The 13,030-nt window shown below is 39.6% G+C and overlaps 1 long non-coding RNA gene and 1 other non-coding gene across 2 annotated transcripts; both read left to right on the forward strand.

Moving 5' to 3' along the window:
* The first annotated feature begins 7,024 nt into the window (after positions 1–7,024).
* LOC112754729 (uncharacterized) lies at positions 7,025–11,128 on the forward strand. The gene is made up of 4 exons (XR_003178684.3): positions 7,025–7,776; positions 8,180–8,437; positions 10,379–10,523; positions 10,915–11,128. It is a non-coding gene; the product is annotated as an uncharacterized lncRNA (long non-coding RNA).
* Positions 11,129–12,377: 1,249 nt separating this feature from the next.
* Positions 12,378–12,485, forward strand: LOC112760448 (small nucleolar RNA R71). Its single transcript, XR_003180887.1, has one exon. It is a non-coding gene; the product is annotated as a small nucleolar RNA R71 (small nucleolar RNA).
* Positions 12,486–13,030: the final 545 nt, after the last annotated feature.

The raw sequence follows: 13,030 nt of genomic DNA on the forward strand, positions 1-13,030 counted from the left end.
CCAACGACTAAACATCCTTCTCTTATGCTGAATGCCACAAAGCCTCCTAAGTTGGCCATCTGTTTCAAGAATACCATATTCAAGTGGGACAGTAAATAGAATAGAGATAAGTCTTACCCACTCAAATGAAGGAGTAGTTGGCAACCTAGGTAGAGAAGTCTCCAACGTACTTGACAAAGCGTACTCAACTCCCGTCCAACCTTTGCAAAGGACTTCTGCTTCCATATCATTCTCAAACTCACTTAGAGAAGGGTCTTCATCTTTAAAGAGTTCAATTGCAGATGTAGATTTATCACTAGGAAGACTTGATTCATGATCATCACCACCAAGGAAACTTGCTTCTTGATCTATCCCATCCAATTCTTCATAGGGAATATGCCACGGAAGTTGTGCACTAGCCTCTTTGACATTAATTTCAAGCTTCTTGGAGGAATACTCTACAACTCTAGATTCCACTGGAGGTTCGACGTCTCCTAAGTCTTCAACCACTTCGTCCTCTTTGACTATTGTGGCTTCCTCCAACTGTTCGAATACAAAATTGCATTCCTCACTGTCCACTGGAGTTTCTAGTGTCTCATTCATGCTACGCTCTTCTATTGATTCTCCACATGTAGTCATGGGAGTGCTTTGAGTGTTGACGTGTAGAGAGGCTAAATTACCTACTACTTCAGTCAAGGTAGCTATGAACTCTTGTGTCGTCCTTTGCATCTCTCTTTGCTCTTGAATAAGAACACTTAGAGTGTCATCCATTGAAGATTGGGGTGGATAGAAGGGTTTATTGCTTGGAAGGAAAGGTTCATGATATGAGAGTGGTTCATCATAATAAGGATGTGGCAGTTCAACACTCTCCATCTTTTCCACTTGTTGAACAACACACTTCAATCCTTGGTTCTCACATGGTTCGAACTTTTGACAGATGGTTGCTTGAAGTTGATCCATTGCTCCCTTGAGACAATTCTTTGACTCTTGTTCAGCTTGGCTAACATAATTAAGATCATATGGCTCTTGGATTGATGGATATGGACATGGTGTATATGGAGGTGGTGGTTCTTGGGAGTAATTGTGTTGGAATTGGGGTGGCTCTATGTATGGTTCATATGGCTCATAAGGTGGTTGGTATGGTGGATAAGGATTAGGATCATATGAGGGTGTTTGGTAGTAGGGGGCTTGTGAGTATGGTGGTTCAAAGCAATGTTGAGGAGGGGTTCATAGGCATATGGTGGGGCTGGGGCTTGTTGGTAACTATAAGAGGGTCCACCATATCCATTGGATTGATATGCACCTTAGAATGGTTCTTGCTCATAGTAAGTGGGTGGAGGTTGTTGCCAAGAGGGTTGATCAAATCCTTGTGGCTCCTCCCATCTTTGATGCAAGCTTTCATTGTAATTTTCTCTTCCTACAACATGATTGTAACCAAACTCATAGCCAAAGGGGTGAGAATTCATAGTATCAAAAGAAAGTAAAAACAAAAACTAATAAGAAAATAATGAGAATAAACTCCTAAAACTAGAAACAACTAACAAAGAAACGAAAAAGCAAAATTATTCACAATATTCACAATAACCAATAATAAGGCACACGTTTGCAATTCCTCGACAACGGCGCCAAAAATTGATGGGGAAAAAATCGTCGGTAAAGAATTTCACAAAAGTAATCGCGTTGCAAGTGGTGCACGGAATTGTGATCACACTTTTCACAACTCCGGTACAACTAACCAGCAAGTGCACTGGGTCGTCCAAGTAATAAAACATTACGCGAGTAAGGGTCGATCCCACGGAGATTGCCGGCTTGAAGCAAGCTATGGTCATCCTGTAAATCTTAGTCAGGCAGATTCAATTGATTTTGAGTTTTGATAATTGAAAGATAAATAAAACATAAATTAAAATAAAGATACTTATGTAATTCATTGGTGGGAATTTCAGATAAGCGTTTGGAGATGCTTTGTTGCTTTTGAACCTCTGCTTTCCTATTGTCTTCATCCAATCATGCGTGCTCCCTTCCATGGCAAGTTTTATGCTGGTGTATCACCGTTATCAATGGCTACCATCCGTCATCTCAGTGAAAATGGTCCAGGTACGGTTTTTGTATGGCTAATCAATTGTCGGATCTCTCGTCTCGGATGAAAAATACTAGGCACAGCTACTGCACGGCTAATCATCTGTCGGTTCTCACTTGTGTCAGAATAGGATCTCTCTATCCTTTTGCACACTATCACTGCACCCAACATTTGGGAGTTTGAAGCTTGTCACAGTCATCCCGTCCCAGATCCTACTCGGAATACCATAGACAAGGTTTAGACTTTCCAGATCTAGGAATGCTGCCAATTGGTTCTAGCCTCTACCACGAAAGTTCTAATCTCACGGATTCGAATGCTCTATTGTCAGGAGAGGCAAGTCAAATCCGTGGATCAGAGACCCAAGAGACTATACTTTGGCTGTCGTCCAATGACTACGATGAACATCATGTAGACCGCTTGTGGTTGTCAGGCACGCGGATCTTGGCTAAGCGAGTAACGAAGATAGTGGGTGATTGTCATGGGTCACCCCTTCATTTTGACTTAACTGAATTAAGTACAAGAGTATATCTTGGAGAAGAAGTAAGCGTGAATTAAAAGAGAAACAATAGTACTTGCATTAATTCATGAAGAACAGCAGAGCTCCGCACCTTAATCTATGAGGTGTAGAAACTCCACCGTTGGAAAATACATAAGAGAAAAAGGTCTAGGCATGGCCGAATGGCCAGCCTCCCAAACGTGAACAATGGCATAAGCTGATTAGATGATATGATCCGAATACAATAGGAAAGACTAGTATTTATACTAAACTAGTTACTAAGGATTACAGAAATTGAGTAACTAAGTGCAGATAGTGCAGAAATCAACTTCCGGGGCCCACTTGGTGTGTGCTTGGGCTGAGCATTGAGCTTTGCACGTGCATAGGCCTTTTCTAGAGTTAAATGCCAGCTTGGATGCCAGTTTGGGCATTTAACTCCAGTTTTGGTGCTAGTTCCAGCGTTTTACGCCAGAAAAGAGTCTTTGGCTAGCGTTTAGCCGCCAGTTTGGGCCATCAAATCTCGGGCAAAGTATGGACAATTATACATTTCTGGAAAGCCCAAGATGTCTACTTTCCAACACAATTAAGGGCGCGCCAATTGGGCTTTCGTAGCTCCAAAAAATCCACTTCGAGTGCAGGAGGGTTAGAATCCAACAGCATCTGCAATCCTTTCTCAGCCTCTGAATCAGACCTTTGCTCAGATCCCTCAATTTCAGCTAGAAAATACCTGAAATTACAGAAAAATACACAAACTCATAGTAAAGTCCAGAAATGTGATTTTTGCATAAAGACTAATATAAATATAATAAAAAGTAACGAAAACATGCTAAAAATTACCTAAAAACAATGCCAAAAAGTGTATAAATTATCCGCTCATCACAACACCAAACTTAAATTGTTGCTTGTCCCCAAGCAACTAAAAACAAAATAAGATAAAAATAAGAGAAAATACAATAAATTTCAAAAATTTCAATGAAGATTAGTTTTAATTAGATGAGCGGGACTAGTAGCTTTTTGCCTCTGAATAGTTTTGGCATCTCTCTATCCATTGGAGTTCAGAATTGTTGGCCTCTTTAGGAACTCAGAAATACAGATAATGTTATTGATTTTCCTAGTTAAGTTCTTTTTTATTATTGAACACAGCTACTTTATGAGTCTTGGCCGTGACCCTAAGCATTTTGTTTTCCAGTATTACCACCGGATACATAAATGCCACGGACACATAACTGGGTGAACCTTTTCAGATTGTGACTCAGCTTTGCTAGAGTCCCCAGTTAGAGGTGCCCAGAGTTCTTAAGCATACTCTTTTGTTTGGGATCACGACTTTTACCACTCGGTCTCAAGCTTTTCACTTGGACCTTCATGACACTAGCACATGGTTAGGGACAACTTGATTTAGCTGCTTAGGCCAGGCTTTTATTCCTTTTGGGCCCTCCTATCCACTGATGCTCAAAGCCTTGGATCCTCTTTACCCTTGCCTTTTAGTTTAAAAAGTTACTGGCTTTTTGCTCTTGCCTTTTAGTTTAAAGAGCTATTGACTTTTCCTGCTTGCTTTTTCTTTTTCTTTCTTTTTTTCTTTATTTTTCGTAATTTTTTTCGCAAGCTTTTGCTTTTCACTGCTTTTTCTTGCTTCAAGAATCAGTTTTATGATTTTTCAAATCACCAATAACATGTATCCTTTTTCATTATTCTTTCAAGAGTTAAATTTTCTTAATTCCAATTTCAAACATGCACTGTTTAAGCATACATTCAGAAAGCAAGAAGTATTGCCACCACATCAAAATAGTTAAACTAATTTCAAGATAAATTTCAAAATTCATGTACTTCTTTTTCTTTTTCAGAAAACATTTTTCATTTAAGAAAGGTGAAAAATTCATGGAACATTCATAGCTTTAAGACATAGACACTAAACACTAATGATCATGTAATGAAGACACAAACATAGACAAAACATAAAGCATAGAAACAAAAAACAGAAAAATAAGAACAAGGAAATGAAAGAACGGGTCCACCTTAGTGACGGTGGCTAGTTCTTCCTCTTGAAGATCCTATGGAGTGCTTGAGCTTCTCAATATCTCTTCCTTGCCTTTGTTGCTCTTCCCTCATGGCTCTTTGGTCCTCTCTGATTTCATGGAGGATGATGGAGTACTTTTGGTGTTCCACTCTTAGTTGCTCCATGTTGGAACTCAATTCTCCTAAAGAGGTGTTAAGTTTCTCCCAATAGTTGTGTGGAGGGAAATGCATCCCTTGAGGCATCTCAAGGATTTCTTGATGAGGGACTTCCTCATGCTCTTGTTGAGGTCCATAAGTGGGCTCTCTTGTTTGCTCCATCCTTTTTCTAGTGATGGGCTTTTGAGATAAATCTCTCCATCTTCTATGACTCGGAGGTGGAAGCAATTGCCTTCCCTTTCTTCTTTCTAGAGGTTTCTCTGGCCCTAGGTGCCATTAATGGTTATGGAAAAATAAAAAGCAGAGCTTTTTCTCACACCAAACTTAAAAGGTTTGCTCGTCCTCGAGCAAAAGAAGAATGAAAGGATTAAAGGAAGAAGAGATGGAGGTGATTGGTGGAGGTTATTTTGGGGAAGAGTATTATGGAAAGGTGTGAAAAGGAGAGTGAATTGGGATAGGTGGGGATCCTGTGAGGGTCACAGATCCTGAGGTGTCAAGAAATTCTGGTCCCTGCATATTTCTGGCGTTTAAACACCCTCTGTATGCCATTTCTGGCGTTTAACGCCAGCTCTGCTGCCTTTCTTGGCATTAAACGCCAGGCTGATGCCCTTTTCTGGCGTTTAACGCCAGCCAGATACCCTTTTCTGGCGTTAAACGCCAGTCTGTCTGCCAATTCTGGCGTTTAACACCCAGAATGCTGCCAGACTGGGCATTAAACGCCCATTCTGCTATCCTTACTGGCGTTTAAACGCCAGTAAGCCTCTCCTCCAGGGTGTGCTATTTTTGATGCTGTTTTTGATTCTGCTTTAATTCTGCAGCTGTTTTTATGACTCCACATGATCATCAACCTAAAGAAAATATAACATGGAAATGAAAAACAAATGAAAAAGTAATTAACATAGATAACTAAGATTGGGTTGCCTCCCAATAAGCACTTCTTTAATGTTAATAGCTTGACAGTGAGCTCTTATAGAGCTTCACAGATACTCAGAGCATGATTGTAGCCTCCCAACACCAAACTTAGAGTTTGAATGTGGGGGCTCTGCTTGAATCTGTATGGAGAGAATTGGATGAAGCTTTTCATGCTTCTTCTCCATATTTACAGAAGAAGATCCTTGAGCCTTAAACACAAGGTAGTCCTCATTCAATTGAAGGACTAACTCTCCTCTGTCCACATCAATCACAGCCCTTGCTGTGGCTAGGAAAGGTCTTCCAAAGATGATGGATTCATCCTCATCCTTCCCAGTGTCTAGGATTATGAAGTCAGCAGGGATGTAAAGGCCTTCAACCTTCACTAAGACATCCTCTACAAGTCTATAAGCCTGTTTCATTGATTTGTCTGCCATCTCTAGTGAGATTTTTGCAGCTTGTACCTCTAAGATCCCTAGTTTCTCCATTACAGAGAGTGTCATGAGGTTTATACCTGACCCCAGGTCACACAGAGCCTTCTCAAAGGTTATGGTGCCTATGGTGCAAGGAATTAAGAACCTTCCGGGATCCGGTTTCTTTTGAGGTAATTTCTGCTGAACCAAGGTATTCAGTTCCTTAATGAGCAATGGAGGTCCATCCTCCCAATTCTCATTACCAAATAGCTTGGCCTTCAACTTCATGATTGCTCCAAGATACCGAGCAACTTGCTCTTCAACAAGATCTTCATCCTCATCAGAGGAAGAATCTTCATCAGAGCTCATGAACTGCAGCATTAAGTTCCATGGAATCTCTATGGTCTCTATATGAGCCTCAGATTCTTTTGGTTCCTCAATAGGGAACTCCTTATTGGTCAGTGGATGTTCAGCAAGGTCTTCCTCACTAGAAATCACTGCCTTTTTACTCTCTCCAGGTTCGGCCACTTTGGATATAGTTATGGCCTTGCACTCTCTTTTAGGATTCTCTTCTGTACTGCTTGGGAGAGTACTAAGAGGAGTTTCAGTAACTATTTTACTCACCTGACCCACTTGTGTCTCCAAATTTCACTACAAGAAAAATGGCCTATGGCCACGCTTTTTTTTTGCCACGCTTTAAAAGCGTGGCCAAAAGTGGTCAATGGCCACGCTTTTGTGAGGGTGGCGATTGAATAGAGATTTGGCCACGTTTTTTCTCGCCACGCTTCAAAAGCGTGGCGAAAAGGGTCCATGGCCACGCTTTTGTGAGAGTGGCAATTGATTAGAGATACGGCCACACTTTTTTTCTGCCAAGCTTCAAAAGCGTGGCGATAGAGAGAAACAGAAACGTTTTGAAAGCGTGGCAATAGGGTTTCATTTTGGTAGCATTTATAAAGCGTGGCCAAAAGTTTTTTTATAAAAAAAAAAACCCCTAATTACCCACCCCCAACCCAATAACCCTCAAACTTGGCCATCCAAATGCTTCGATCCTGTTCCTGACTCTCTCACTCTCAACTCTTACCGTCACTCTCATCAATGCCAACCCAGGAAGAGCTCAGATCCCCGCCGTCACCGGCACCGCCCTCGCTGCGCCGTTAGCCTCCCCTCCGCCTCGTCTCCTCGTCGCCTCTGCCCTAGCATCCAACAGCGTCAGCGTCATTAGCCTCTTACCGTCTCCTCGTCGTTTACGCTATTAGCCTCTTACCGTCTCCTCCTCGGCCATCTGCTCGCCGGAGGGCAGCAACATCTTCCCGACAGTGCGACTCCTTCTGCGGCTCTAGGGCGGCATGGGAGGGTTCGGATCGCTGCTTCGAGGGCGGCGATGTAGGCCGAAAAAAAAAAGACGAACAATTTTGACGCTTGCAGGGACATGAGTGGGAGAAGGCTGAGGCACGTGAACGCAGAGAGAGGCTGGAGGAGTGGAAGGCGGCGGAGGAGGAGCGGCGGCTGGAGAAGGTTGTGGAGGAGTTTCTGAAGAAGCAGATGAAGAAAGGTAAGAAGGTTGCTGGCGATGGAGAAGCTCACAAGTATGTTGCCAAGTATAGGGAAGAGTCTGAGCGCTGTGTCGCCGAGGTTGCAGAGTCTGTGAAGGAGGCTTTGAAGTCTCTCAATGGTAAGAGAAAGGGTTCTGAAGCTGCACTGGAGAAAGCTGATTCCAAGAAGTTGAAGATATGGTAAATTCCTACTTTCTTCTTTGGATCTTTTTTGTCTACTTGTTTATGTGTAGAATGATTGCGTGATAACTATGCTTGGATGTTTGAATTTGGATTTGGTTTTGATTTTGTATTCTGGTGATTTGGAAAAGGAAATTATTTATTGATAATCTGATATTTATATTTATGATTTTTTGAATTTTCTAGAATGGGGAAGAGAAAATTGAATGAAAGTGATAGTGACTTAATTCATCAGCTCTAAATTCTTATTGATACTTTGATAATGTAGAAATTTTCATGGAACAGTTTGCTGTGTATAATTATATGCAGAGCTCATCCATAAAAATTTCAACCCGAACCAAACATACCCTGAGAATTAATTGGAAGTCAATCCTCGTTTGGTGAACTTACAGTCATGTTTCAGGTTGGAGCAATGAGCATCTCAGTATTGCGAAGTGTGTGGCAAATGTTCTGGCTATGCGAGAACTGGGATGGCGAAGTTAGTGTCTGCAATCAACTTGCTAATAGCCTTATGCAATTGGAAGACAGGTTTGATGATTTCATTCAAAAGTTGAAAGAAGCTAGTTGCAACTTGCTCTTAGTGTGATTGAAGCACCCACTGGCAATGAGGAAGATAATGACCTTGAATTTGAAAACTTGTCCTCGAATGGATCAGATATGGGTAAGTTTACATTCCCAGCTACTGAACTGGTTACATTTTGCTCAATGCAGTTGGTTCACATGATTTATTGTTACATCATCTATAGTTTTAAGAATCATTCTCTCTTTTATGAACTCATTTTCCAAAGTATTCTAAACTTTTCAGCTTCTATGGGTTAAAGAAAACTTGCAAGAGTCTTGGTCTTTGGTTAAGAATCACCTTCTTCCTCCTACTCCATATTAATCAACCACACGAGAATACTCCTTTTTCAGCAATATAATCATGATTCATGAGTGCATAAAAAATGATCATTTCTGTAATTGTAGTAAGTTGTAGATAAGCTCGAATAACCTGCAATATTAAAGTAATAATTAAAGTGTGTTCAGCACTGTTGAAACAATGTAAAATCATCTAGCTAGCCCATATATCCGTACGGATCATTAGATCTTATCTTATATTTAGGTTGTTCTTATCTTAATTCCGCCTAATTGAAAGGAAAAAAACAGTTGAGGAGAGAAAAATTTAAAGTATAATCATGTATAATTGAGTGGTTAGGTTCTGTTATTGTCAAAAGATTCTTTCCATTTATATGTTAAATTTTTTAAGACCAATGAAAATGTTGAGGCTTGACCTACACACATGTTTTTGGTCTCTAAATGCAAGTTCTAGGTTCTATCTACTCCAGTTTTCAGACATTGACATGTCTGTCTACTTATTGTATTGGATTAACATACATGTGATATCTGAAGTTTGACCCAGGCCAACTATATATATAATATAGTAGAATAAGAAAGAAGATCTATTTGCCAGGCTGGATTGTCTCCATAGAAGTGGAATTTCGTTAGAATCACTCACTGAACCACTATCTCTAATTCTGTGACCAATGCAAGTTTAACTGATTGCTTGCTTGCTCCTCTTGACATATATCATTAATTTTGATATCAGTCCTTTAATTTATCTTATGCATGGATCTAAACTTTGTTCTCACTTTTATCATCTCTACATGTATATATTCATTTCCTGTGATGCATGCAGAAGCAGCACTATACTCACCATACTCTCTTCTAAGGGTACCTAGCTTCATGGGGTTATTTTTTTATCGTTTTTTCTTCAACCTGCGATTATCCCTGGTAGGAGCAATATGGTCATGTTATTGTATAAATTGGTAGGGAAAAAAAGGAAGCATATGAATGGATTTATTACTATAGTTGAACATATTTGGATTTTTTTCTGTACCCAATTCTTATTCTAATGCCGGTACCTTTATCCAATATTTGTTTGGTGGATATATAGACTTTCATAAGAATAATTGAGTTGGTGAGATAGGTTGATTTTTAGCTATAATAGCTGAATGGCATCAATATCTTTAAACTTCATAGAATACTCTTGTAATAATCAATTTTTGTGTATTATTAAATATTAATTAGAAGCCATGTGATCTTGCACAGTTGCTATATCTAGACTAATTACAAAAGCATGGTGAGTTTCATGGGTCAGAAATGTAAATCCTAATGCCTAGTTGCCTACACATTAGTTGAATAGTAATCAACTAATCACTTAGTAAAGTGCTATTTAAACTTTAAAGCTGACAGAGTTAAAGGGTTACCTTTATGTGACATGATATCTAACTTTCATCACCTTGTTTTGGCAGAATTCGTTTTTACTGTTTTATTTTTGGCAGAATTTGTGTGTATATTGATTGTATAGAGTTAGTGAAGTTTGTGTTTTTGCACAATTTAGTGTAGTTAGTGTACTTATTGCTTGTAAATTGCAGTGGCATTATAACTTGTAGGCATTAATTAAAATTGAAGGGATGGGGGGCCATAAAGGTTGAAGTTAAAAGGAAAATAGAACTGGGTCCTAATGCATTTCCCCACCAGGTTCTTGGCCTCAGATCTTTTCTTGTTTCTTATTCTGTATTCAGTCCACCTTTCATGGTTGTTTGTTTGTTTGTTTATGCAGTTGTGCTGGACCTTAACTTGAGTTCTCAGCTTTTTTGATTGTAATCTTCACACAACAAACAAGGATTCAGTAATTGAGGAACCTGTTTCTAGCATGGGAGTTTGTCTGAGTGCCCAAGTTAAAGTTGAGAGCCCCTACAGCACTGGTATTCCTTCCTTAATTCTCTTCTTCTTTCCTATGACCCTTTTAAGTGGAAATGCCTTTTACAATAATTGAGTTTGGATATTTGTGCTTGCATGTATATCATCCAAGTTTGTCCCTTTATTCTCTTTCTAAGCTTTTGGGCAGAGCTTTGACAAAAAGGATCCAAACTGTATTGTGGAGATGCGTGGGAACACAAGAAAAGCGTGAATTTACAATTTCAAGAATTTTATTCTTTAATCTTTTTCTAAAGTTTTTTTACAAGATAACACATGTTTTGGTTTGCGACTTTGAGTAATAGGCTAAAAGAAAATAAAGCTAGTGTTGTCAAGAATGGAAAGTGAAGCTTCAAAATAATTTATCAATTTTGTATCTGTTTTTGCCATCTTTTGCAGGTAAAAAATTCACAAATGTTTCCGAAACAACTATGTATGATTTAAAGGAAGGAAGTTTAAGAGGGCTAGAGGAAGGAGGAACAGCAAAGGACTTAGGATTTAAGTTATATTGTTTCTGTATTTTTTTTCAGTTTTTAGTTTTGGAATTTGAACTCGAGATTTATTTTGTATTTGAGTATTAATTTTTTAATATATAAAACAATTATAGCAAAAATTTTGTATGTCACTAATTATTATTTGATTTGTCTTGTAATAAAAATTGCATACTATATTTATAAGTTTGGTAATAAAATAGAACTGAAAAATTTATATTTTGTATCGAATAGGTAAAAATCAGTAAAAGGATTTTTTTTTTAATTTTATAAGGCTATTGCCACGCTTTTAAAGCGTGGCCGTACCTCTGGATATGGCCACGTTTTAAAAGCGTGGCCATATCTCTTTATCGCCACGCTTTGAAAGCGTGGCCATATCTATCTCTATCGCCACGCTTTGAAAGCGTGGCCATATCTCTCTCTATCGCCACGCTTCAAAAGCGTGGCCATATCTCCCATATGGCCACGCTTTAAAAGCGTGGCCATATCTCTCACATACAGCACGCTTCAAAGGGTGACCATTTGTAAAAAGCGTGGCAAAAGAAAAAGCGTGGCGATAGGCCACCAAAAGCGTGGCGATAGAGCAACCGCCACCCTTTCATAGGTCACCCTTTCAAAAGCGTGGCAGTAGCTCAAAAAGCGTGGCGAAAAGCTATCGCCACGCTTTTTTCAGTTTTTCGCCACGCTTTAAAAGCGTGGCAATAGAGCTGTTTTCTTGTAGTGTTTCTGATGGAAGACCTTGTTTCAGTCATAAAACTGAGAGTGGTCATGGATAGATCAGAGACTATAGTTGCTAAGTCAGAGAGGCTCTGCCTAGAATTCTGTCTGTTGCTGAGACGATGATAGGAAAGGTTTGCTATTGCCAAACCGAATTCCCCCACCATTATTATTATTGAAGCTTTGATTAGGCTTCTGCTGATCCTTCCATGAGAAATTAGGATGATTCCTCTACGAAGGATTATAGGTGTTTCCATGAGATTCTCCCATGTAATTCACCTCTTCCATTGCAGGATTCTCAGGGTCATAAGCTTCTCCTTCAGAGGAGACTTCTTTAGTACTGCCGGATGCAGCTTGCATTCCAGTCAGATTCTAAAAAATCATATTGACTTGCTGAGTCAATATTTTATTTTGAGCCAATATAGCATTCAGAGTATCAATCTCAGGAACTCTTTTCTTCTGAGTCATCCCATTATTCACAGGATTTCTTTCAGAAGTATACATGAACTGGTTATTTGCAACCATTTCAATGAGTTCCTGGGCTTCTGCAGGTGTTTTCTTCAGATGAAGAGATCCACCAGCAGAGTGGTCCAATGACATCTTGGACAATTCAGACAGACCATCATAGAATATACCTAAGATGCTCCATTCTGAAAGCATATCATAATGACACCTTCTGATCAATTGCTTGTATCTTTCCCAAGCTTCATAGAGGGATTCACCTTCCTTCTGTTTGAAGGTTTGGACTTCCACTCTAAGCTTGCTCATCCTTTGAGGTGGAAAGAATTTGGCCAAGAAAGTATTGACCAATTTTTTCCAAGTGTTCAGGCTTTCTCTAGGTTGTGAGTCCAACCATATCCTAGCTCTGTCTCTTACAGCAAAGGGAAAAAGCATAAGTCTATATACCTCGGGATCAACCCATTGGTCTTAACAGTGTCACAGATTTGCAAGAATTCAGCTAAGAACTGATGAGGATCTTCCAATGGAAGTCCATGAAACTTGCAATTCTGCTGCATTAGAGAAACTAATTGAGGGTTAAGTTCAAAGTTGTTTGCTCCAATTCCAGGAATTGAGATGCTTCTTCCATAGAAGTTGGAAGTTGGTGCAGTAAAGTCACCAAGCATCTTCCTTACATCTCCACCATTGTTGTTGGGTTCGGCTGCCATGTCTGCTTCTTTTTCAAAATTTTCTGTAAGGTCCTCTCCGGAGTGTTGTGCTTTAGCTTCTCTTAGCTTCCTCTTCAGAGTCCTTTCAGGTTCAGAATCAGCTTCAACAAGAATGTCCTTATCTTTGTTCCTGCTCATATA

This window comes from Arachis hypogaea, chromosome 16 (genome assembly GCF_003086295.3).
Source record: "Arachis hypogaea cultivar Tifrunner chromosome 16, arahy.Tifrunner.gnm2.J5K5, whole genome shotgun sequence".
NCBI classification, from domain to species: domain Eukaryota; kingdom Viridiplantae; phylum Streptophyta; class Magnoliopsida; order Fabales; family Fabaceae; genus Arachis; species Arachis hypogaea.